General features: G+C 47.0%; 1 protein-coding gene across 2 annotated transcripts in view; it reads left to right on the top strand.

The window, feature by feature from the left end:
- The first annotated feature begins 1,007 nt into the window (after nucleotides 1-1,007).
- The window catches only part of rbfox1 (RNA binding fox-1 homolog 1), an 899,382-nt gene continuing 874,070 nt past the window's right edge, over nucleotides 1,008-26,319 (top strand). The window contains exon 1 of one of the 2 annotated variants that reach the window (XM_055651004.1): nucleotides 1,008-1,557. The gene's annotated coding sequence lies outside the window, so the exon portion shown is untranslated. Of the gene's footprint in view, nucleotides 1,558-1,628; nucleotides 1,754-26,319 lie in introns of those variants that run through there. The other variant, XM_055651005.1, reaches the window with a different exon arrangement.

Below are 26,319 nucleotides of genomic sequence, written 5' to 3'. Positions count from 1 at the left end.
GAAGGGTCTCGACCCGAAACGTCGCCTATTCCTTCGCTCCATAGATGCTGCCTCACCCGCTGAGTTTTTCCAGCATATTTGGCTAGCTACCTTCGATTTTCCAGCATCTGCAGTTCCTTCTTAAACACTCGTAGAGCCCACTCCCCCAACCCAAAATAACATTGTTATGAGCTATTAAAGTTGCCAGGATTAAACGGGAAGAAAAAAGTTGGCAAACCCCTGTCCGGAATCACGTGCAGGAAGGAACTACAGATGCTGGTTTGGACGCAAGATGCCGGAGTAACTGAGCGGGGGCCAGGCAGCATTTATGAAGAAGGGTCTCGACCCGAAACGTCACCCATTGTTTTTCAGGTTTCGGCCCGAAAACGTCGCCTATTTCCTTCGCTCCATAGATGCTGCCGCACCCGCTGAGTTTCACCAGCACTTTTGTCTTCCCATTGTTTTTCGCCAGAGATGCTGCCTGTCCCGCTGAGTTACTCCAAGCATTGCGCGCCTTATCTTCACCCGAAATAATAATAATCATAGATTGGGCTGTTTAGGAAGGAAAATGCTGGAGTAACTCAGCGGGTGCAGCAGCATCTATGGAGCGAAGGAAATAGGCAACGTTTCGGCCCGAAACCCTTCCGGGTTTCGGCCCGAAACGTTGCCTATTTCCTATTTTGTTGCCAATTGCCTTCGCTCCAATAGATGCTGAGTTTCTCCAGCATTTTCCAGCATTCCAGCTGAGATTCTCCAGCATCTCCAGCTGGACTATGGTGCCATCCTCACCTTGGTGCCATTTATGTTATGTTGTGTCGTGGACTTTCTGTGTTTGTGCTTTTTCTATAATTCAATTTCAATTTTATTTTTAATGTTATTATTTATTTATTATTATTTTTTTTTTTAATGATTTTTTTATGATACTGCCTGTAAGGGAAATTCATTTTGTTGTCTCAAATTGAGACAATGACAATAAATTTGAATACAGTACAATACAATACAATTTTTGTGTAGAATGGGTTCTGCTGGCTTGCCGAGGACATTGGCAGCTTTAACAGTGAGCTGGTTTGCGAGCATGGGTATAACAGGTGTACAAGGTGCCCTCTTCAGTCCACGGACTACACATTTAATGCTCGAAAGGACAACAAAGCAGGAGGAATAGCTAGTTCGATGGTTCAGGTACTGTCATTTGCCTTGGAGTACCTGGAGCAGCCGAATTGGGTAGTCCTGATGCATGGGGTGAAGCAGGGGAAAGCTTGGCCCCAGCCCAGCCGAGGACACAGACCTGCTAATGCATCGAGTGGAGCCTTTCCCATTTCTCTCCTTCCAGTGTGTCCCAGTCTGCGAGGATTCAGTGGCAGATTCAAACACGAGCAGAGGAGCGGGGCAGCAGAGCAAATGCGACAGATGCCTGTAGTCATTTATATTTCCAAGCACGTGGCTCTCTCCCTCTCTCCCTCTCACTCTCTCTTGCCCCTTCTTCCCTCTGTGGCTTCTCCTGACGAGAGAACAGGAGGCGTCTCGCAGCCGACAATGAAATCTTGGCAGCTAATTGCGATCATGGGAGATGCCCTTCAGGTAAGGCAGAGAAAGACTTCAAACAATTAAGGGCAGCTTGCGAGAGAGAGAGAAGGGGAGGGAGGAGGGGAGGGGAGGGGGGGCAGAATTGCAGAGCTCATTGTGCGAACACTGCTGGGACGATGTGCTGTGTTATCGCTTGCTGCCTTTGCTATTGTTTCTGCTGAATTGCAGAACATAAAATAACAGGGAAAAGGTTAGTGTTTTGCGGTTGACTGGTAGCTCGGCGATGGGGACGGGGACTGTGGAATTGCAGCGAGATGCACTGTAACAATGCAGAATATGATGTGCATGGGAGCTGTGTGTTTTATACCTGTGAGTTTTAACCCTGTCAGGATTATGTATTCAATTGTGCTGCCTTTTATTTCATTTTGAATGATATGAGGTTCCTACTGTGCTGAATGCTGAAATAGTGCCCCATTGTCCAGGTTAGTTCCCTTATCCCCCTTCAGTTTTCTGGAACGGAAGGTTATATCCATGTAGCATTTTGCACTGTGCTTGTTTTAATTCATCGCCACTAATTTGTTTCCAGCAGCCAGGATATATCTGATCAAATGATGATGGTGAACCTTGTGATGGACACACACACACACACACAACGTTATTCATTCCAAGGGTAACTAACCTGTGTGGTAAGATCACACAGCCAATGTTTAGGTCTGCTGCGAGAATGCTAATATGTCTCTCAAAGGGGTCCACAATAACATTGGTTTGACTACAAAGGAGAGAAATGCATTTCCTTTGTGCCAAAGTATTGGGCTCAGAAGGACATTGAAAACTCCGCCGAGCCCATCAACTATTTAGTATCTCCCTGTTCTTCCCTTGAAAAAAACCCCATCTGTCGTTACAGCATGATGAAGTGCCAGATTCTGGAAACTGTTGAGTTTGGTTTAAAAATCAAAAGCAGAAAGGTGAACTGGGCCAGTGAGAAGGGGAAGGAGGTGATGTGTGTCTAGTGTGTGCACCTTTTGTATTTGACAAGGAACAGACAGAATTTTGACCAAACAAAAATGCATTCAGAAGCAAATCGGGTGGAGAGCTTGCAGAATGTGAGTGGTGAAGAGGATTTGTTGAACGACAAATGTTTTGCAACCGAACTTTATATTTAAATTTTTTTTTTTTCTTTGCGACGCATTTTTATCAGTGAAGTGTGTAGTCCTCTCACTCACGGCCTGGAATAATAAATGTGAATTTCAATGTTAACTCCAATGTATGGGGTTGAAGAGGCAAGGACATGAGGCGTTAACATTGACGTGTGTAGTTCTAGAGGTTCGAGATTCAAGATTCATAGAAACATAGAAACATAGAAATTAGGTGCAGGAGTAGGCCATTCGGCCCTTTGAGCCTGCACCGCCATTCAATATGATCATGGCTGATCATCCAACTCAGTATCCCGTACCTGCCTTCTCTCCATACCCTCTGATCCCCTTAGCCACAAGGGCTACATCTAACTCCCTCTTAAATATAGCCAATGAACTGGCCTCAACTACCCTCTGTGGCAGAGAGTTCCAGAGATTCACCACTCTCTGTGTGAAAAAAGTTCTTCTCATCTCGGTTTTAAAGGATTTCCCCTTTATCCTTAAGCTGTGACCCCTTGTCCTGGACTTCCCTAACATCGGGAACAATCTTCCTGCATCTAGCCTGTCCAACCCCTTAAGAATTTTGTAAGTTTCTATAAGATCCCCTCTCAATCTTCTAAATTCTAGAGAGTATAAACCAAGTCTATCCAGTCTTTCTTCATAAGACAGTCCTGACATCCCAGGAATCAGTCTGGTGAACCGTCTCTGCACTCCCTCTATGGCAATAATGTCCTTCCTCAGACCTCTATTCAAGATTCAAGAGAGTTTATTGTCATGTGTCCCTGATGGAACAATGAAATTCTTGCTTTGCTTCTGCACAACAGATGATGCACTAACGCCAATTGGGTTTCAAGGTAAACATAATTTGGTTTCATCATTAACTTAAAAAAAAAAAAATATATATATATATATATATATATATATATATATATATATATATATATATATATATATATTTATATATATATATATATATATATATTTATATATATATAAGTAGTTTGCTGGTAGTTTGCTACTGATTGAATCTGTTCAAATTGCATGATGTGTGAATTCTTGATAAGGTGGAAGATTTTTTTAAATGTAGTACAAGTCATCGTACGTTTGTTTCGTGTATCTGGTGGGGCAGCATCTATGGAGCGAAGGAAATAGGCAACGTTTCGGGCCCGAAACCCTTCGTCAGACCTAAGGAAATAGGCAACGTTTCGGGGTGAAACCCTTTGTCAGACCTAAGGAAATAGGCAATGTTTCGGGCCCGAAACCCTATCTACAGACCTAAGGAAATAGGCAACGTTTCGGAGTGAAACCCTTTGTCAGACCTAAGGAAATAGGCAACGTTTCGGGCCCGAAACCCTATCTACAGACCTAAGGAAATAGGCAACGTTTTGGGCCTGAAACCCTTCGTCAGATCTAAGGAAATAGGCAACGTTTCGGGCCCGAAACCCTTCTTCAGACTTAAGGAAATAGGCAATGTTTCGGGCTGAAACCCTTCGTCAGACTTAAGGAAATAGGCAACGTTTTGGGCCGAAACCCTTCGTCAGACCTAAGGAAATAGGTAACGTTTCGGGCCGAAACCCGAAAGGGTTTCGGCCCGAAACGTTGCCTATTTCCTTCGCTCCATAGATGCTGCCTCACCCGCTGAGTATCTCCAGCAATTTTTGTCTACCTTTCGATTCTCCAGCATCTGCAGTTCCTTCTTGAACATGTTTGTGTGTTGCGACTGTTGGCAGGAAGTTCTGTCACGTCGTATTGTATTAGACATGTACTGTGAAAGTTAAACTGAGCCAGCCAGCTTCAACCTGCGAAAACACAACAAAACAACCCAAAATCTGACTTGCAAATGGCGTCTTTGTCTTGGAGTGATAAATGGCAGCGATGTTGATTGTGTGTGTGTATTGACTAAGTACTTACAAACGGGCACATAATTAAGCATGCATGTTGCTAGAATTAGACTTTTATCTGTAAATGATCTACAGTGCATATAAACTCCAGGCAGTGGAGGTAATTGGAAATGGTTTGATGTAAAGGCATTCTGTGTTTAGATTGGGGTATCTTGACTTCAAGATGCCCGGAGGTCACTTTCACCTCTGCCCTGTTGGACAATATATTGATGTGTTCCATCTGTTAAATATAAATCATGTTTCTCTGGGAAATCTAAATAGTTAGATGATGAAGTTATGACATTGGATGGAAACTGCGTACCAAATCTCGTTGCACCTCTGTGCAATGACAGTGAAAGATATTATTTTATCATTATTATATCATATTATTTATTTATTTATCTGTCGATTTATTTATTTATTTATTTAAAAATATTTGTATTAGAAGCAAATGCATATTATAAACATTTCATGTATATCATTATGAATTATAATAATAATAATCTTAGAAACATAGAAACATAGAAATTAGGTGCAGGAGTAGGCCATTCGGCCCTTCGAGCCTGTACCGCCATTCAATATGATCATGGCTGATCATCCAACTCAGTATCCCGTACCTGCCTTCTCTCCATACCCCTCTGATCCCCTTAGCCACAAGGGCCACATCTAACTCCCTCTTAAATATAGCCAATGAACTGGCCTCAACTACCCTCTGTGGCAGAGAGTTCCAGAGATTCACCACTCTCTGTGTGAAAAAAGTTCTTCTCATCTCGGTTTTAAAGGATTTCCCCCTTATCCTTAAGCTGTGACCCCTTGTCCTGGACTTCCCCAACATCGGGAACAATCTTCCTGCATCTTATTTATATAACACATTTTTAGTCAACTTGCATTGACCCCAAAGTGCTTCACATAATTACATTACATTTACACACAGGCAAAAGTGGGTGGAAGTGTCTTGCCCCAAGGACACAACGACAGTATGCACTCCAAGCGGGATTCGAACCGGCTACCTTCCGGTCGCCAGCCGAACACTTAGCCCATTGCGCCATCTGTCGTCCCGTAAATTATTATTACTATGCATACTATGGACGCTGTTTAGCACGCCACCCATGCCAGGTTGCGGGGGTTACGGGGAGAAGGCAGGAGAATGGGGTTAACCATATAACCATATAACAATTACAGCACGGAAACAGGCCATCTCGGCCCTACAAAGTCCATGCCGAACAACTTTTTTTCCCTTAGTCCCACCTGCCTGCACTCATACCATAACCCTCCATTCCCTTCTCATCCATATGCCTATCCAATTTATTTTTAAATGATACCAATGAACCTGCCTCCACCACTTCCACTGGAAGCTCATTCCACACCGCTACCACTCTCTGAGTAAAGAAGTTCCCCCTCATGTTACCCCTAAACTTCTGTCCCTAATTCTCAAGTCATGTCCTCTTGTTTGAATCTTCCCTATTCTCAAAGGGAAAAGCTTGTCCACATCAACTCTGTCTATCCCTCTCATCATTTTAAAGACCTCTATCAAGTCCCCCCTTAACCTTCTGCGCTCCAGAGAATAAAGACCTAACTTATTCAACCTATCTCTGTAACTTAGTTGTTGAAACCCAGGCAACATTCTAGTAAATCTCCTCTGTACTCTCTCTATTTTGTTGACATCCTTCCTATAATTGGGCGACCAAAATTGTACACCATACTCCAGATTTGGTCTCGCCAATGCCTTGTACAATTTTAACATTACATCCCAGCTTCTATACTCAATGCTCTGATTTATAAAGGCTAGCATACCAAAAGCTTTCTTTACCACCCTATCTATATGAGATTCCACCTTCAAGGAACTATGCACGGTTATTCCCAGATCCCTCTGTTCAACTGTATTCTTCAATTCCCTACCATTAGGTTAGGATGGAGAGTTAGATCAGCCAAGATTGCCATGATCAGCCATGAACCCAGGAATGAGTAGGGTAACCTGGGGCCATATGCATGGCAAATTTCAGGGGGGCCACAGAAAAATTTGTGGATTTAGGGGCCCACAGGTTCAATGAAGGGGGCAATTTTTTCCCGCTAATAATGTCATGGAGGGCACAGAAAAATTAAAGATCCCAAGGGGGCCATGAGCTAAAAATGGTTGGGAACCACTGTGTTAACCCATGATGGGCGTTTGCCAGCACTGGCCTGTACTCGCTGGAGTTTAGAAGAATAAGGGGGGGGGGGAGAACCTCATTGAAACAGACAGAATAATGAAAGGGTTCGAAAAGAGTGGATGCGGAGAGGATGTTTCCACTAGTGGGAGAGTCCAGGATTAGAGGTCACAGCCTCAGAATTAAAGGTCGTTCATTTAGGAAGGAGATGAGGAGGAATTTCTTTAGTCAGAGGGTGGTGAATCTGTGGAATTCATTGCCACAGACGGCTGTGGAGGCCACAAGTCAGTGGATATATTTATGGCAGGGATTGATAGATTCTTGATTAGTGCGGGTGTCAGGGATTATGGGGAGAAGGCAGGAGAATGGGGTTAGGAGGGAGAGATAGATCAGCCATGATTGAATAAGAGTAGACGATGGGCCGAATGGCCTAATTCTGCTCCTGTCACTTATGACCTTGTGACCTTATGTCATGCTTTGGTGGTGCAATGACATTCTCTCCAGCTGCGAGTATTAATGCACAGCTTTTAAATATAATTTGCATGCTGTGAGTCAGCAGGACATCTGGTAACTTTGTTAAAATACTTGAAGAGAGTCGAGGCTGCAGAGTTGTTATACGCACCAGCAGTAGACCCCCATCAGCTCAGAAGCAGAATTGTCCAATTGAGCAGTCTCTTGCCCAGAGTAGGAGAATCGAGGACCAGAGGACACAGGTTCAAGGTGAAGGGGGAAAGATTTACTAGGATCTGAGGAGTTATTTTTTTCACACAAAGGGTGGTGGGTGTACGGAACGAGCTGCTGGAGGAGGCAGTTGAGGCTGGGACTATCCCAACACTTAAGAAACAATTAGACAGGTACATGGATAGGACAGGATTAGAGGCATGTGGGCCTAACGCAGGTAGGTGGGACTAGTGTAGATGGGACATGTGGGCAAGTTTGGCCAAAGGATCTGTTTCCTAGCTGTATCACTCTATGACTCTAGTTAGGCCATTCGGCCCATCAAGTCTACTCCACCATTCAATCATGGCTGATCTATCTTTCCCTCTCAACCCCATTCTCCTGCCTTCTCCCCATGACCTTTGACACCCGTACCAATCAACTATGAATGAATGAGTAAGTTTATTGGCCAAGTATATTCACATACAAGGAATTTGCCTTGGTGCTCCGCCCACAAGTGACAACATGACATACAGTGACAGTTAGGAATGAAAATGAAACAATTAAACATTGAGAATTAATAATAATAATAATAATAACCTGTCTGTCTAATAATAATAATAATAATAATCTATCTGCCATAAAAAAACCCACTGACTTGGCCTCTACAGCCATCTGTGGCGAAGAATTCCACAGATTCACCACCCTTCTAGACAATAGACAATAGGTGCAGGAGTAGGCCATTCGGCCCTTCGAGCCAACACCACCATTCATTGTGATCATGGCTAATAGAAACATAGAAACATAGAAAATAGGTGCAGGAGTAGGCCATTCGGCCCTTCGAGCCTGCACCGCCATTCAATATGATCATGGCTGATCATCCAACTCAGTATCCCGTACCTGCCTTCTCTCCATACCCCTGATACCCTTAGCCACAAGGGCCACATCTAACTCCCTCTTAAATATAGCCAATGAACTGGCCTCAACTACCCTCTGTGGCAGAGAGTTCCAGAGATTCACTACTCTCTGTGTGAAAAAAGTTCTTCTCATCTCGGTTTTAAAGGATTTCCCCCTTATCCTTAAGCTGTGACCCCTTGTCCTGGACTTCCCCAACATCGGGAACAATCTTCCTGCATCTAGCCTGTCCAACCCCTTAAGAATTTTGTAAGTTTCTATAAGAATGTAATCTAATCATCCCCAATCAGTACCCCGTTCCTGCCTTCTCTCCCCATATCCCCTGACTCCGCTATATCTTTAAGAGCCCTATCTAGCTCTCTCTTGAAAGCATCCAGAGAACAGGCCTCCACCGCCCTCTGAGGCAGAGAATTCCACAGACTCACAACTCTCTGTGAGAAAAAGTGTTTCCTCGTCTCCGTTCTAAATGACTTACTCCTTATTCTTAAACTGTGTGTGGCCCCTGGTTCTGGACTCCCCCAACATCGGGGACATGTTTCCTGCCTCTAGCGTGTCCAAACCCTCAACAATTCTACTGAAGAGTCCTACTTGTTCTAGTTTTGCAGGCCCAGTATACAATAACGCAACAAATAAACATTTAATAATCTATCATATAATGAAGTAGACATTAGTAATACAAGGTGCACAAAAAAGCTGGAGAAACTCAGCGGGTGCAGCAGCATCTATGGAGCGAAGGGAAATAGGCAACGTTTCGGCCCGAAACGTTGCCTATTTCCTTTGCTCCATAGATGCTGCTGCACCCGCTGAGCTTCTCCAGCTTTTTTGTGTACCTTCGATTCTCCAGCATCTGCAGTTCCTTCTTAAACACAGTAATACTAGGTGACCAGACTGTCACATTGTGTAAAACCAAAGTCTGTAATCCAAAACGAAACTCATAGTGGATCACAGTTGCTGAAGTAGTGATTAGTTAAACACAATTAGGATGACATCCAGAAGATAGATACAAAATGCTGGAGTAACTCAGCGGGACAGGCAGCATCTCTGGAGAGAAGGAATGGGTGACGTTTCAGACTGAAGAGTGTCTCAATCTGAAACCTCACCCATCTCTTCTCTCCAAAGATGCCGCCTGTCCCGCTGAGTTGCTCCAGCATTTTGTGTCTATCCCCAGCAGTATACATAGAAACATAGAAAATAGGTGCAGGAGTAGGCCATTTGGCCCTTCGAGCCTGCACCGCCATTCAATATGATCATGGCTGATCATCCAACTCAGTATTCTGTACCTGCCTTCTCTCCATGCCCCCGATCCCTTTAGCCACAAGGGCCACATCTAACTCAAGTTCAAGTTCAAGTGAGTTTATTGTCATGTGTCCCTGATAGGACAATGATATTCTTGCTTTGCTTCAGCACAACAGAGCATAGTAGGCATTGACTACAGAACAGATCAGTGTGTCCATATACCATTGTATAAATATATACACACATGAATAAATAAACTGATAAAGTGCAAATAACAGATAATGGGTTCATAATATTCAGAGTTTTGTCCGAGCCAGGTTTAATAGCCTGATGGCTGTGGGGAAGTAGCTATTCCTGAACCTGGTTGTTGAGGTCTACAGGCTCCTGTACCTTCTACCTGAAGATAGCAGTAAGAAGGAAACTCCCTCTTAAATATAGCCAATGAACTGGCCTCAACTACTTGTTCAAGAAGGAACTGCAGATGCTGGAAGATCGAAGGTACACAAAATTGCTGGAGAAACTTAGCGGGTGCAGCAGCATCTATGGAGCGAAGGAAATAGGCAACGTGTCAGTGTGACAAATACGTCGCCTATTTCCTTCGCTCCATAGATGCTGCTGCACCCGCTGAGTTTCTCCAGCAATTTTCTGTACCTTCTGGCCTCAACTACTTTCTGTGGTAGAGAATCCCACAGATTCATCACCCTCTGTGTGTGAAACCCTGGAACATTCTATACAGCTGTGTAATATTTTTTTCTTTCCCGTATATGTATTCAGTTTGTGGAGATTGTGTCAGTGTGTTGATGAATGCCCTGAGTTTACTTTAGTTCAGAGGAACAGGCCCTTCGGCCCATCGAGTCCGAACCGACCAGCGACCACACCATCACACTAACACTATCCTACACACACTGGGGACAAATCTTCACAATTAACCTACAAACCCGAACACCTTTGGAGTGTGGGAGGAAGAGGGCTTCAGCCTGAAACGTCACCCATTCCTTCTCTCCGGAGAACGTTGCCTGTCCTGCTGAGTTACCCCAGCATTTTTTATTACCTTCAGTGTCAGCCAGCATCTGCAGTTCCTTCCTACACATAAGATGACTCCCAGTCAGATGAGATGGTGTTTGTCTCAGACACTGTGGGTCAAGGGGCCATGTCCTAACTTTAAAAACCTTCGCTAATTAACCAGTTCTCACTTACCAGTTCTTTAATTTCGTGGTTAAGGAGTTGTCTTTACTTTTGGGTTGACTTTGTATGTCCATTTGTTGTCAATGTCACAATAATAACCTTCAGACAAAAGGTAGAATTTCACAGGAGGACTGCTGGAGAATTAAATATTAATTGATTTAGAATCCATTCTCTAAACTCCTCGCCTTTATCACCAAGTGCTGGCAAATCAAAGTACAGTTTATAGACAATAGACAATAGGTGCAGGAGTAGGCCATTCGGCCCTTTGAGCCAGCACCGCCATTCAATGTGATCATGGCTGATCATCCCCAATCAGTACCCCGTTCCTGCCTTCTTCCCCCATATCCCCTGACTCCGCTATTTTTAAGAGCCCTATCTAGCTCTCCCTTGAAAGCATCCAGAGAACCGGCCTCCACCGCCCTCTGAGGCAGAGAATTCCACAGACTCGCCACTCTCTGTGAGAAAAAGTGTTTCCTCGTCTCCGTTCTAAATAAAGTTTATTTCTTCACATATTGCTGCAACCAAACTTTAATGCCAAAGTTTTTAGGTTTTAGGTTTTAGGTTTTTAGATTTGCTTTTGAAGGGATTGTTTTTAAAAGGATAGCCTCCCATTTCTTTTCCAGAGGGGAGAAGGCAGGAGAATGGGGATAGGAGGGAGAGATAGATCAGCCATGATTGAATGGTGGAGTAGACTTGATGGGCCGATTGGCCTAATTCTGCTCCTATCATTTATCAACATGAAATTTCCTGTTTGGGTTAGAGATATAGTGTGGAAACAGGCCATTCGGCCCATCGAATCCACACCGACCAGCGATCAACATACACTAGTTCTATCCTACACGCTCCAAGGACAACTAACAGAAGCCAATTAACCTACAAACCTGAGCGTCTTTTTCTCACAGAGAGTGGCGTGTCTACCCTTTTTCTTGAACCTGATGAAGGGGTCCCGGCCCAAAACGTCACCTAACCATGTTCTCCAGCGATGCCGCCTGAGCCGCTGAGTTACTCCAGCGCTTTGTGTCTTTTTTTTTTGCGAACCAGCATCTGCAGTTTTCCTTGTATCTCCCTTAGGAACAGAATAAGGGGTAAGCCGTTTAGAACGGAGGCGAGGAAACACTTTTTCTCACGCAGAGAGTTGTGAGTCTGTGGAATTCTCTGCCTCAGAGGGCGGTGGAGGCAGGTTCTCTGGATACTTTCAAGAGAGAACTAGATAGGGCTCTTAAAGGTAGCGGAGTCAGGGGATATGGGGAGAAGGCTGGAACGGGGTACTGATTGGGGATGATCAGCCATGATCACATTGAATGGCGGTGCTGGCTCGAAGGGCCGAATGGCCTACTCCTGCACCTATTGTCTCAGCGGGTCAGGCAGCATCAGAGATTGATGGAGGGTCACAACCCGAAACGTTGTCTGCACTGTCCCTCCACAGATGCTGCCTGACCCACTGAGTTCCTCCAGCACTTTTTTGTTTTGCTCAGGGTCCCAGCATCTGCAGTTCATCGTGTCTCCTCTATTCACTACTCCTGCACCTATTGTCTATTGTCTATTGTGGGAGGTAACCGGAGCACCTGGAGAAAACCCACAAGGTTACAGGGAGAATGTACAGACAGCACCTGAGGTCGGTATCGAACCTGGGTCTCTGGCGCTGTGAGTCAGCGACTGTACCTCTGCGCCACTGTGTGGCCCCAGACTATTCACCTGAGTGTGGCCCTGTTATGGAGTGGTGAGTCCATTGTCATTTACTTGTCACCTGTAATCATTGAATGTACTGGTACAAAATGAAGCAAAATGATATTATTAGGTTTGAAAATCGATGCAGGTTGCAGTAGTATGTGAACTCTCATTATTGTAATGTACTGACATAATCGGAATCTTGAGAGAGCAAATTCCATGTATGATTTATGATACGTTCTTGTGGAGTACAATATCTCCACTTGGAATTAATAATTCTTCGTTGATACTTATAAAACCTCCTGGTCCAAACGCTCAGGTTCACCTCTATGGTTGCATTTCACGCGAGTTAAAATCAGTTTAGTCCATTGTCACGTGTACCGAGGTGCAGTGAAAATATTTTGTTGCGTGCTAACCAGTCAGCGGAAAGACAATACATGATTACAATCGATCCGTTTACAGTGTGTACTGTGGGTAGATAAGGGAATAACGTTTAGTGCAAGGTAAAGCCAGCAAAACTCAGTCAAGGATAGTCCGAGGGGCATCAAAGAGGTAGATAGTAGTTCAGGACCACTCTCTGGTTGTGGTGGGATGGTTCAGTTGCCTGATAACAGCCGGGAAGAAACTGTCCCTGAATCTGGAGGTGTGCGTTTTCACACTTCTGAACCTTTTGCCCGATGGGGGAGGGGAGAAGAGGGAGTGGCCGGGGGTGTGAGACTGGTCCTTAATGATGCTGCTGGCCTTGCCGAGGCAGCGTGAGGTGTCGATGGAGTCAATGGAAGGGAGGTTGGTTTGTGTGATGGTCTGGGCTGCGTCCACAATTCGCTGCAGGTTCTTACAGCCCTGGATGGACTGTCCCCAAACCAATGGATGTGGAGAAGATGTTTCCACTGGTGGAAGAGTCTTAGACCAGAGCTTAACGCATCAGAATTAAAGAACGTTCCTTTAGGAAGGAGATGAGGAGGAATTTCTTTAGTCAGAGGGTGGTGAATCTGGGGAATTCATTGCCACAGAAGCTGTGGAGGCCAAGTCAGTGGATGTTTTTTAAGGCAGAGAGAGATAGATTCTTGATTAGTACAGGTGCCAGGGGTTATAGGGAGAAGGCAGGAGAATGGGGTTAGGAGGGAGAGATAGATCAGCCGTGATTGAATGGCGGAGTAGATAGAAACATAGAGACTAGGTGCAGGAGTAGGCCATTCGGCCCTTCGAGCCAGCACCGCCATTCAATATGACCATGGCTGATCATCCAGAATCAGTACCCCGTTCCTGCTTTCTCCCCATATCCCTTGATTCCATTAACCCTGAGAGCTAAATCTAACTCCCTTTTGAAAACCCGATGGGCCGAATGGCCCAATTCTGCTGCCAACATTCATGATCGTATGACTGGGCAAGGATAGCCTCCATTTCTTTTCCAGTGGGGAGAAGGCGGGAGAATGGGGATAGGAGGAAGAGATAGTTCAGCCATGATTGAATGGAGGCGTAGACTTGATGGGCCGAACGGCCTAATTCTGCTCCTATCACATGAATTTATGAACAAAATATGAAGGTCTCTCATTGCTAATCACAGTCACAATCTTGACCCTCATTGTTATCGCTTCTAGAGTTGACTCGCTGAAGACTTAGACAATAGACAATAGGTGCAGGAGTAGAGGCCATTCGGCCCTTCGATGTGATCATGGCTGATCGTCCCTAATCGGTACCCCGTTCCTGCCTTCTCCATGTTCTATATTCTATGTTCTGTTCCATGTTCCATGTTCCGTGTTATGTTCCATGTTCTATGTTCCATGTTCAATGTTCCATCTTCTATGTTCTGTGTTCCATGTTCTATATTCTATATTCTATGTTCTGTTCCATGTTCCGTGTTACATTCCATGTTCTATGTTCAATGTTCTATATTCAATATTCTGTCCTATGTTCCATGTTCCATGTTCTGTTCCATGTTATATGTTCCATGTAATATATGTTCAATATTCTGTCCTATGTCCCATGTTCCATGTTCAATGTTCCATCTTCTGTGATCTATGTTCCATGTTCCATGTTCCATGTTCGGGTTGCTTTACAAGATAGCATAAGATATCGTTCTTTGGAGAATGGGAAACCAAATGAGTTGTCCCCTGCCTTCTTTCCCCTCTGTCCCATGTCCTATGATGTTGGGGGTTGTTGGAATGTCGTGTTTCTACCTGAGATGATCCAATACCGAACCAAATGCTCGCCCCGGCTCCTATTTCCCCGCCTGCGTTTGTTTTCGATTAGCTGGAGGGAACTGGAACACAAATGAGTGTTTGTTAAAAGAGAACGTTCTCCTTGGAATGAAACCGCCTCCAGTCAAAATTAAAGAAGTGCGCGTTGCAATTAGAACCCTCTGATGTTTAACACTTCATTCTTTTCCTCACATTTACTGAGCGTGTAGCCAGCTGCACGGTGTTTGCTTTCTTTTATTGCAAATGCACTAGAGGTTCCAGGCCGAGACAATCCACTGTTTTCATTCCCACAAACAATTTTAATTAAAATTCTGATTTTTTTTCTGTCATTTTGTTTTTAAGGCTGATAATTGCAATAATTGTTTTTTCGAGACCCTGCTTGAGTGGAACGTGTCGAACACCTGTGTCATCGCCCCAGGTAGATTGGTTTAGAAACATAGAAACATAGAAATTAGGTGCAGGAGTAGGCCATTCGGCCCTTCGAGCCTGCACCACCATTCAATATGATCATGGCTGATCATCCAACTCAGTATCCTGTACCTGCCTTCTCTCCATACCCCCTGATCCCTTTAGCCACAAGGGCCACATCTAACTCCCTCTTAAATATAGCCAATGAACTGGCCTCAACTACCCTCTGTGGCAGAGAGTTCCAGAGATTCACCACTCTCTGTGTGAAAAAGTTCTTCTCATCTTGGTTTGAGCATAGAATGGGTGCAGCACAGAAAGAGGCCATTCGACCCATCACATCCGTGCTGTCCCACAACCAGAGCAACTCGCCTGTACTATGTGTGTAGGGAAGGAACTGCAGATGCTGGTTTACACCAAAGATAGACACAAAATGCTGGAGTAACTCAGCCGGACAGGAGCTCAGCGTCTCTGGAGAGAAGGAATGGGTGACGTTTCAGTCTGAAGAAGGGTCTCCCTTCCCCCCAGAGATGCCGCCTGTCCCGCTGAGTTACTCCAGCATTTTGTGTATATCCCAGGCACTATATCCTGGAACATTCTATATAGCTTTGTCATAATTTTTCTTTCCCATATATTTATTCAATTTGGGGAGATCCCAGTATGTTGATGAATACTCTGAGTTTAGTTTAGTTTAGTTCCGAGACACAGCGTGGAAACAGGCCCTTCGGCCCCTCGAGTCCGAACCGACCAGCGATCCCACCATCACACTAACACTATCCTACACACACTGGGGACAATTTTTACAGAAGTCAATTAACCTACAAACCCGAACATCTTTGGAGTGTGGGAGGAAACCACAGTACACAGTGAAAACCTATGCAGGTCTCAGGGAGAACGAGTAAACTCCATACATAGAAACATAGAAATTAGGTGCTGGAGTAGAGGCCATTCGGCCCTTCGAGCCTGCACCGCCATTCAATATGATCATGGCTGATCATCCAACTCAGTATCCCATACCTGCCTTCTCTCCATACCCTCTGATCCCCTTAGCCACAAGGGCCACATCTAACTCCCTCTTAAATATAGCCAATGAACTGTGGCCTCGACTACCCTCTGCGGCAGAGAGTTCCAGAGACTCACCACTCTCTGTGTGAAAAAAGTTCTTCTCATCTCGGTTTTAAAGGATTTCCCCCTTATCCTTAAGCTGTGACCCCCGTTGTCCTGGACTTCCCCAACATCGGGAGCAATCTTCCTGCATCTAGCCTGTCCAACCCCTTAAGAATTTTGTAAGTTTCTATAAGATCCCCTCTCAATCTCCTAAATTCTAGAGAGTATAAACCAAGTCTATCCAGTCTTTCTTCATAAGACAGTCCTGACATCCCAGGAATCAGTTTGGTGAACCTTCTCTGCACTCCCTCTATGGCAAGAATGTCCTTCCTCAGATTTGGAGACCAAAACTGTATGCAATACTCCAGGTGTGGTCTCACCAAGACCCTGTACAACTGCAGTAGAACCTCCCTGCTCCTATACTCAAATCCTTTTGCTATGCATACAGGCAGCATCCGTAGTCGGGATCAAACCCAGGTCTCTCGTGCTCCTGGTTTTCTTCCACATTACAAAGACGTACAAGTTAATTCACTTGTGTAAAATTGTAAATTGTAGGAATTCAGTAGGTTAGTGTTAGTGCACGGGGGGGGGGGATCGCTGGTAGTCACAGACTCGGTGGGCCGAAGGGCCTGTTTCCGCACTGCATCTCCAAAGTCTAAAGAAAGTGCTGTAGGAACTCGGCACTTTGTGCACAGTTTTGGCCCCCTAATTTGAGGAAGGACATTCTTGCTATTGAGGGAGTGCAGCGTAGGTTCACCAGGTTAATTCCCAGGATGGCGGGACTGTCATATGCTGAGAGAATGGAGCGGCTGGGCTTGTACACTCTGGAGTTTAGAAGGATGAGAGGGTATCTCATTGAAACATGTAATATTATTAAGGGATTGGACACGCTAGAGGCAGGAAACATGTTCCCGATGTTGGGGGAATCCAGAACCAGGGGCCACACACAGTTTAAGAATAAGGGGTAAGCCATTTAGAACGGAAACGAGGAAACACTTTTTCGCACAGAGAGTGGTGAGTCTGTGGAATTCTCTGCGGTGGAGGCCAGTTCTCTGAATACTTTCAAGAGAGAGCTAGATAGGGCTTTTAGATTAGATTTGTTTATTGTCATTCAGACCTTTTGGTCTGAACGAAATTTTGTTTCCCTGCAGTCATCCACCACAGTGAGTTCACCAAACACCTCCTCACTGTGGTGGGAGGCAAAATCTTAAAGTCTCTGTCTCTTTGTTCTCCCTCTCTGCGCCGAGGCGATTCAGGCTCCAGATGTCGTCACCCCACCGGGTGACGGTAAATCCCGCGGCTCAACCATACTCCGAGAATGGGCCGGATCAAACTCCGCGGCTCTTCGCTGCTGCCTCTGCCACAGCTCTGCCACCTCTTAAAGATAGCGTCGTCTATTTCCTTCGCTCCATAGATGCTGCCTCACCCGCTGAGTTCCTCCAGCAATTTTGTCCCCCTTAAAGGATACAGGTGGCACAATCTCATATCATTTTTGCAGAGCAGTTATGTTGCCTCTCAACCCCTCTGATAGAACTTTCAGGCATCAGCCGAGAACAATTAGCAGTCAAGTAAAACCAACAGGCGATGATTGCGTTTTCTCCTCATACATTGAGAAGATAATGACATGGAAATGTAACAGGACGAGGAGGTGATTGATGTGCGACGTCCCTTGTCCCGTGTCCCGAGACTCGCACACGTTTCTATTGTCGAGCTGGAGTATTGTTGGCCGGTTCTGGACTCTGCCTTCGAGAAGGATGTCTTAAGGGAAGGAATTCTTAAGGGATTGGACAGGGCTCCGGAAGTGGCGTCGCTGTTGAATGGCTGCGGCTCGTCTGCAGTCCGTCTGTCTTTACTTTTTGTTGTTGTTTTTTTGTCTTGTTTTAGTGGAATTTTTGGTTATTAGGTTATGTGTTGTGTGTGGGGGGGGGGGGGGCTGAAACATGGTTTTCTGTTTCTGTCTCTCCCTTCGGGGGAATGCGACTCTTTCTGTCGTATCCCCCCCGCCGTCTCTGCCTCCCACGACACGGGGCTGAGACGGCGCTCCGGTGAGGGCGGCACGACTCGGGGTTGAGACGGCACTCCGGTGGCAGCGTCATGAATCTGGGGCTCGGCCGCGGGCCAGTGGACGACATCGTCGGGAGCTCGCAGGTCACAGGCTGGTGCCCGTTTTCCGGAGCTCCTGCCGCAACAGCTGCGTCCGCTGGACTGGAGGGCGGCAGCTTCGACCACCCCCGGGCCGCGGAGCTTGGACCGGCCCGTTCGCGGAGCTCGGTTGAGCCGCGGGACTGACTTACCATCGCCCGGTGGGGTAACAACATATCGCCTCAGCGCAGAGGGAGAATGAGGAAGGAAAAGACAGTAAGGAAAACCCTAAGATTTTTGCCTCCATCACAGTGAGGAGGTGCCTGGTGAACTCACTGTGGTGGATGTTAATTTGTGTCTATTGTGTGTTTTGTTGTTTATTATTATATGTATGGCTGCAGGCAACAACGTTTCGTTCAGACCGAATGGTCTGAATGACAAATAATGGATCTAAATCTAATCTAATCTAATCTTGATGCAGGAAAAATGTTCCCGATGTTGGGGGAGTCCAGAACCAGGGGTCACACAGTTTAAGAATAAGGGGCAGGCCATTTCGGACCGAGATGAGGAAAAACCTCTTCACCCAGAGAGTTGTGAATCTGTGGAATTCTCTGCCACAGAAGGCAGTGGAGGCCGATTCACTGGATGTTTTCAAGAGAGAGTTAGATTTAGCTCTTAGGGCTAACGGAATCAAGGGGTATGGGGAGAAGGCAGGAACGGGGTACTGATTGGGGATGATCAGCCATGATCACATTGAATGGCAGTGCTGGCTCGAAGGGCCGAATGGCCTACCGAATTGTCTATTGTCTATTGTTTTCCTATTGAGTCCACGTCACAAGGCGAGAGGTTGTTGAGCCAGAGCTGGACATATTTCTCGGCATCTGCATACAATGGTGTCTGTTTTGTTGCTTCTTGTGCGGGGTGGTGGTGGATAGATTGGTGGAGACAGGGGCCGCGATCAATGTGAACGCTCGTTCCTTGAACCCGTGAAAGTCTTAGAGAAACATAGAAACATAAGTGCGGGTGTAGGCCATTCGGACCTTCGAGCCTGCACCGCCATTCAATATGATCATGGCTGATCATCCAACTCAGTATCCCGTACCTGCCTTCTCTCCATACCCTCTGATCCCCTTAGCCACAAGGGCCACATCTAACTCCCTCTTAAATATAGCCAATGAACTGGCCTCAACTACCCTCTGTGGCAGAGAGTTCCAGAGATTCACCACTCTCTGTGTGAAAAAAGTTCTCCTCATCTCGGTTTTAAAGGATTTCCCCCTTATCCTTAAGCTGTGACCCCTTGTCCTGGACTTCCCCAACATCGGGAACAATCTTCCTGCATCTAGCCTGTCCAACCCCTTAAGAATTTTGTAAGAATTTTGTAAGTTTCTATAAGAATTTTGTAAGTTTCTATAAGAAACTTTAAGGCAGAGATAGATAGATTGTTGATTAGTATGGGTGTCAGGGGTTACGGGGAGAAGGCAGGAGAATGGGGTTAGGAGGGAGAGATAGATCAGCCATGATTGAATGGCGGAGTAGACAGAAACACAGAGAATAGGTGCAGGAGTAGGCCATTCGGCCCTTCGAGCCAGCACCACCATTCAATATGATCATGGCTGATCATCCAGGATCAGTACCCCGTTCCTGCTTTTTCCCCTGAGAGCTAAATCTAACTCTCTCTTGAAAACACGATGGGCCGAATGGCCTAATTCCGCTGTTATCATTCATGATCTTATGATCGTATGACTGGGCATGGATCTGCTCAGGGCAAAACAGATTTCACTGACTTAATTGAGATGTGCGATGGAGTATTCAGTTTGATGCAGGACGTTTTGAGCGCTCTCGCTGTAGAAACATGTTAGATCAAGCAGCACATGATTGAAGCTCGGCAGATCAGTGTGGGAGTGGCAGTGTGGACATGAAATTAGCTGAGAGACAGAGTGAGCTGTTGTTTTACAATGTCTGACATAAACTAATGATCCATGTTTGGGGATAATTGGGAAACTAGTTTCAGTGCAGACTATAGACACAAAAATCTGGAGTAACTCAGCGGGACAGGCAGCATCAGAGATGGGATGCAGACCATCAGGTCCTGGGGATTTATCAGCCTTCAGTCCCATCAATCTATCCAACACCATTTCCTATCATCAGTCTGAAGCAGGGTTTCGGCCCGAAACGTCGCCTATTTCTTTCGCTCCATAGATGCTGCTGCACCCGCTGAGTTTCTCCAGCAATTTTGTGTACCTTCGATTTTCCAGCATCTGCAGTTCCTTCTTGAACAACATTTCCTGCCTAATGTGGATTTCCTTCAGTTCCTCCGTCACCCCAGATCCTCTGGCCACTACAATATCAGCAAGATTGTTTGTGTCGTCCTTAGTGAAGAGGGGTAACTTTTTCACACAGAGGGCAGTGGTGTATGGAACGAGCTGCCAGAGGAGGTAGTTGAGGCTTTTTGTTTCAACCATCATCAGCAGTTCCTTCCTGTAGACCAGTACAATACAATACAATACAATACAATACAAATTTATTATCATTTGAGCCCCAGTGAGACTCAAACGAAATGTTGTTTCCACAGCCATACAAACAAGGACACTGTCTTACAGACATACACATAATTAAATTCACACAAACATCCATCACAGTGGACCCACTGTGATGGAAGGCAAGTCTTTTCTCTCCCCTGTTCTCCGTGTCTCTCCCGATGTCCAAGCCCCAGGCGGGCGATGATGAGTCCCACGGCCATTTTAGGCCGTGCCGGGCGATTTACGGCCCCGCTCCCGGTCTAAAAGTCACAATGTTGGAGGCCCCGGCGGGCGCTGGAATGTCCCACGGCCATGAAGCCGCGCTGGGCGATGTTCGACCCCGCTCCGGGTCGTTCCAACCCCGCGACACGGGCTGGAGAAATCGCGTTGCGGGAGCTCCGGGAAGCGGTCTCTCTCTCCCCCCGGACCCGCGAGCTCCCGATGTCCCAGTTCACCGGACCTGCGGCTGCGTTGCTGGAGCCTCCGAGCCCCAGGAGTCGAGTCGCAGCAGCGAGTCACCGCCGCTCCCCACGCTCCGAGGCCGGCCACCCCCGACAACCCGCGCCGCCAACCAAAGTGTGTTAGCACTTGTCATTTGTACTTGTGTTACACTTGTCACTTTACCTCCCCCCCTCGACTCCATCCAAGGACCCAAGCAGTCGTTCCAGGTGAGGCAGAGGTTCACCTGCATCTCCTCCAACCTCATCTATTGCATCCGCTGCTCTAGGTGTCGGCTGCTCTACATCGGTGAGACCAAGCGCAGGCTTGGCGATCGCTTTGCCCAACACCTCCGCTCGGTTCGCAATAACCAACCTGATCTCCCGGTGGCTCAGCACTTCAACTCCCCCTCCCATTCCCAATCCCTGACCTTTCTGTCCTGGGCCTCCTCCATGGCCTGAGTGAGTCCCACTGCAAATTGGAGGAGCAGCACCTCAAATTCTGCTTGGGTAGTGTACACCCCAGCGGTATGAACATTGACTTCTCCAATTTCAGGTAGTCCCTGCTTTCTCCCTCCTTCCCCTCCCCTTCCCAGCTCTCCCACAGCCCACTGTCTCCACCTCTTCCTTTCTTCCCCCCCACCTCCACATCAGTCTGAAGAAGGGTCTCGACCCGAAACGTCACCTTTTCCTTCTCTCCAGAGAGGAGGTAGTTCAGGCAGAGACTATCCCAAAATTTAAGTAACATTTAGACAGGTACATGGATAGGTTAAATATAGAGGGATATGGGCCAAACGCAGGCAGGTAATACTCGTGTAGGTGGGACATGTTGGTTGGCATGGGCCTGTTTTGAAGCTGCATGAGTTTATCTTTCTTTAGAATAGCACAGCACAGGAAAAGGCCCTTCAGCCCACAATGTCTGTGCCGTATGCGAAGCCAAGCACAAAAACGTCGATTTTACATTTACACCGAGCCAATTAACCTACAAACCTGTACGTCTTTGGAGTGCGGGAGGAAACCGACGATCTCGGAGAAAACCCACGCAGGTCACGCAGAGAACGTGCAAACTCCGTACAGACAGCGCCCGTAGTCAGGATCGAACCCGGGTCTCCAGCGCTGTGAGGCAGCGACTCTACCGGAGCACCACCGTGACACCCGAAGACACGGCCACATCATGTCACCTTCATCGAAAACAGTCACTAAATGCCGGAGTAACTCAGCAGGACTGGCAGCATCTCTGGAGGGAAGGACTGGGTGGTGTTTTGGGGTCGAGACCCCTTGCCCCCTCCCCCCCACCTCGATGTGGGACCTGGGTGACATCTCTCGTTGCTCCTGCATCAGAGGCACATGGTTAGTGGTCCACACACATACGCCCAGTGTAGAGTGCGACGGGAATGCTCACATCCTGACACCACCTTGTTCAATGATGATGTTTACACAGGTGACCGACCACACGTTGAGCTGCCCTTGGCATCGATACAGCAATCCCAGCAATTGATTCCATGCTGCAGTGTCACGAACAAATGTCGTGCCACTCGATGAATCTTTCATCTGACACCTCCCCTGTGCTTTGCCTCCTCGATCCAACACGATCTCACTCCAGCTTGACCCTGGGCAACAACCCCTTTAGATCCCCCCCTCCCTCTTCACCCCCCCCCACCCCCCACTCCAGACATGCGTCTGTCTATGAAGACCACCCTGAGCTGTTCAGTATGCAGGAAGAAAGTTTAAATCAATTGATTTGGGTCGGGACCCGCTAAGACAATAGACAATAGGTGCAGGAGGAGGCCATTCAGCCCTTCCAGCCAGCACCGCCATTCAATGTGATCATGGCTGATCATCCCCAATCAGTACCCCGTTCCTGCCTTCTCCCCATATCCCCTGACTCCGCTATCTTAAAGAGCCCGATCTAGCTCTCTCTTGAAAGTATCCAGAGAACCGGCCTCCACCACCCTCTGAGGCAGAGAATTCCACAGACTCACCACTCTCTGTGTGAAAAAGTGTTTCCTCGTCTCCGTTCTAAATGGCTTACACCTTATTCTTAAACTGTGTGTGGCCCCTGGTTCTGGACTCCCCCAACATCAGGAACATGTTTCCTGCCTCTAGCGTGTCCAAACCCTTAGCAATCTTATATGTTTTAATAAGATGCCCTCTCATCCTTCTAAATTCCAGAGTGTACAAGCCCAGGGGCTCCACTCCCTCAGGCCCTTCGGCCCACTGGGTCGGTGCTGGCCATCGATCACCATTTCCCTGTTATCCCACTCTCATCCACTGCGTCATAGCGCCAGAGACCCGGGTTCGATCCTGACACGTTAGAACTGGTTATACGTTAGAAGTGTGAACCTGTGCAAAACCATATGGAAAGGCACAAGTGTGGTAAGATGGAACTGCAGATGCTGGTTTAAACCGAAGACAGACACAAAATTCTGGAGTAACTCAGCGACTCAGGCAGCATCTCTGGAGAGAAGGAATGGGTGACGTTTCAGGTCTGAAGGAGGGTCTCGACCCCAAAATATCGCCCATTCCTTCTCTCCAGAGATGCTGCCTGTCCGGCTGAGTTACTTCAGCATTTAGTGTCTATTTATGGAAAAACACAAATGCTGGAGTAACTCAGCGGGTCAGGCAGCATCTGTGGAGAACATGGATAGGTAACGTTTCACAGAGTGCTGGAGAAACTCAGCGGGTCAGGCAGCATCTGTGGAGAACATGGATAGGTGACGTTTCACTGAGTGCTGGAGTAACTCAGTGGGTAAAGCAGCATCTATGGAGCTAAGGAAATAGGCAACGTTTCGGGCCGAAACGTTGCCTATTTCCAGAAGGGTTTCGACCCGAATCGTTGGATTTCCTAAGCTCCATAGATGCGTTTCGGCACGAAACTCAGCGGGTTTCGCAGCATCTGTGGAGAACATGGATAGGTGACGTTTCACAGAGTGTTTCGTAACCAGAAACGTCAGGCAGCATCTGTCGAGAACATAGATAGGTGCGTTTCACAGAGTAGTAACCCAGCGGGCCAGGCAGCATCTGTGGAGAACATGGATAGGTGACGTTTCGGGTCTGAATCCTTTTTGTTGACCTTCACACCTCAGCGGTATGAACATTGACTTATCTAACTTCAGATAGCCCTTGCTTTCCCTCTCTCCCCATCCCCTCCCCCTTCCCAGATCTCCCGCCAGTCTTACTGTCTCCGACCATATTCTATCTCAGTCCCACCCAATCCCCTGACATCTGTCTGAAGAAGGGTCTCGACCCGAAACGTCACCCATTCCTTCTCTCCAGAGATGCTGCCTGTCCCGCTGAGTTACTCCAGCATTGTGTGTCTACCCTTTTTCTTGAGCCTGATGAAGGGGTCCCGGCCCAAAACGTCACCTAACCATGTTCTCCAGCGATGCCGCCTGAGCCACTGAGTTACTCCAGCGCTTTGTGTCTTTTTTTTTTGCGAACCAGCATCTGCAGTTTTCCTTGTATCTCCTGAGGAACAGAATAAGGGGTCAGCCGTTTAGAACGGAGGCGAGGAAACACTTTTTCTCACGCAGAGAGTTGTGAGTCTGTGGAATTCTCTGCCTCAGAGGGCGGTGGAGGCCAATTCTCTGGATACTTTCAAGAGAGAGTTAGGATAGGGCTTTTAAAGATAGTGGAGTCAGGGGATATGGGGAGAAGGCAGGAACGGGGTACTGATTGGGGATGATCAGCCATGATAACATTGAATGGCGGTGCTGGCTCGAAGGGCCGAATGGCCTCTACTCCTGCGCCTATTGTCTATTGTCTGTTGTCTATTGACCAGATGGAACAAATTTGAAACCCGCTTAGAATGTATAAAGAATGCTTCTGTGGATCAATTTCAGGTGAGGTTTCTATTCTTAGTCAAGTACGGAGGGAACCACTGCGTATAGAGATTAGGCAGAGGTAATTTAATGATCTAGTTGGAGTAGCAATTATGGCCACTTTATAAAATAGGCCAAAGAGGGTTTGTGGTGTACTTACAGTTGGTTCAACATTTGTGATTCACTCCCTAATGCACGGCCTACATGGTTGGAAATGTTGTAGCCGCACTTTCCCGTCAATTTTGTTCCCGTGTTTAATATTTACAGCGTGACCCTCCCTGGGTCAAAAATCAAGGCGACGTTTCGGGTCGAGATCCTTCCAGAAACTCAGCGGGTGAGGTAGCATCTATGGAGCGAAGGAATAGGCGACGTTTCGGGTTGAGACCCGGAAGGGTCTCGACCCGAAACGTCGCCTATTCCTTCGCTCCATAGATGCTGCCTCACCCGCTGAGTTTCCAGAAGGGTCTCAACCCGAAACGTCACCTATTCCTTCGCTCCATAGATGCTGCCTCACCCGCTGAGTTTCCAGAAGGGTCTCGACCCGAAACGTCGCCTATTCCTTCGCTCCATAGATGCTGCCTCGCCCGCTGAGTTTCTCCAGCATTTGTGTCTCCCTCTAAAGAGTGAGAATGATTTTATCGATGTCAGCATTTGGAAAACTCGTGGTTTTTTTAAGCGTTTAGTTCAGTTCGAAGGGAGACACGGCGGGGCAGGCAGCATCTCTGGAGAGAAGGAATGGTTGACGTTTCGGGTCGAGACCCTTCTTCAGACTGTGCTTTTACACCCGGGATGTCTTTTTTTTAGCTTCTTACATGAAACAGGGCAACACAGTGGCGCAGCTGTAGAGTTGCTGCCTTGGGTTCGATCCCGACTACGGGCGCTGTCTGTACGGAGTTTGCATGTTCTCCCCGTGACCTGAGTGGGTTTTCTCCGAGATCTTCAGTTTCCTCCCACACTCCAATGGCGTACAGGTTTGTAGGTTAATTGGCTTGGTGTAAGTGTAAATTGTCCCCTAGTGTGTGTAGGATGGTGTTAGTGTGCGGGGATCGCTGGTCAGTGCGGACTCGATGGGCTGAAGGGCCTGTTTCCGGGCTGTATCTCTGCTGCTTGGGTAGTTTACAGCTCAGCGGTATGGATATTGAATTTTCTAATTTTACGTAACTTCTTCTAAAACCCCTCCCACCTTGCCCCCCCCCCCCCCCCCCCCCCCCCCCCCTCCACCCCAGTCTATTAACCAGTTCCACAGCTCACAATGATGTGATCATCTTGATATCATTAGTGTCCCAGGGGAACAGGGGGTGGGTGTATGGTACGAGCTTCCAGAGGAGATCATCGAGGCTGGTTAAGAAACATAGAAACATAGAAAATAGGTGCTGGAGGAGGCCATTCGGCCCTACGAGCTTGCACCGCCATTCATTGTGAT

The sequence above is a fragment of the Leucoraja erinacea genome, chromosome 20 (genome assembly GCF_028641065.1).
Source record: "Leucoraja erinacea ecotype New England chromosome 20, Leri_hhj_1, whole genome shotgun sequence".
NCBI lineage: Eukaryota > Metazoa > Chordata > Chondrichthyes > Rajiformes > Rajidae > Leucoraja > Leucoraja erinaceus.
This window is presented reverse-complemented; position numbering and strand designations above follow the sequence as displayed.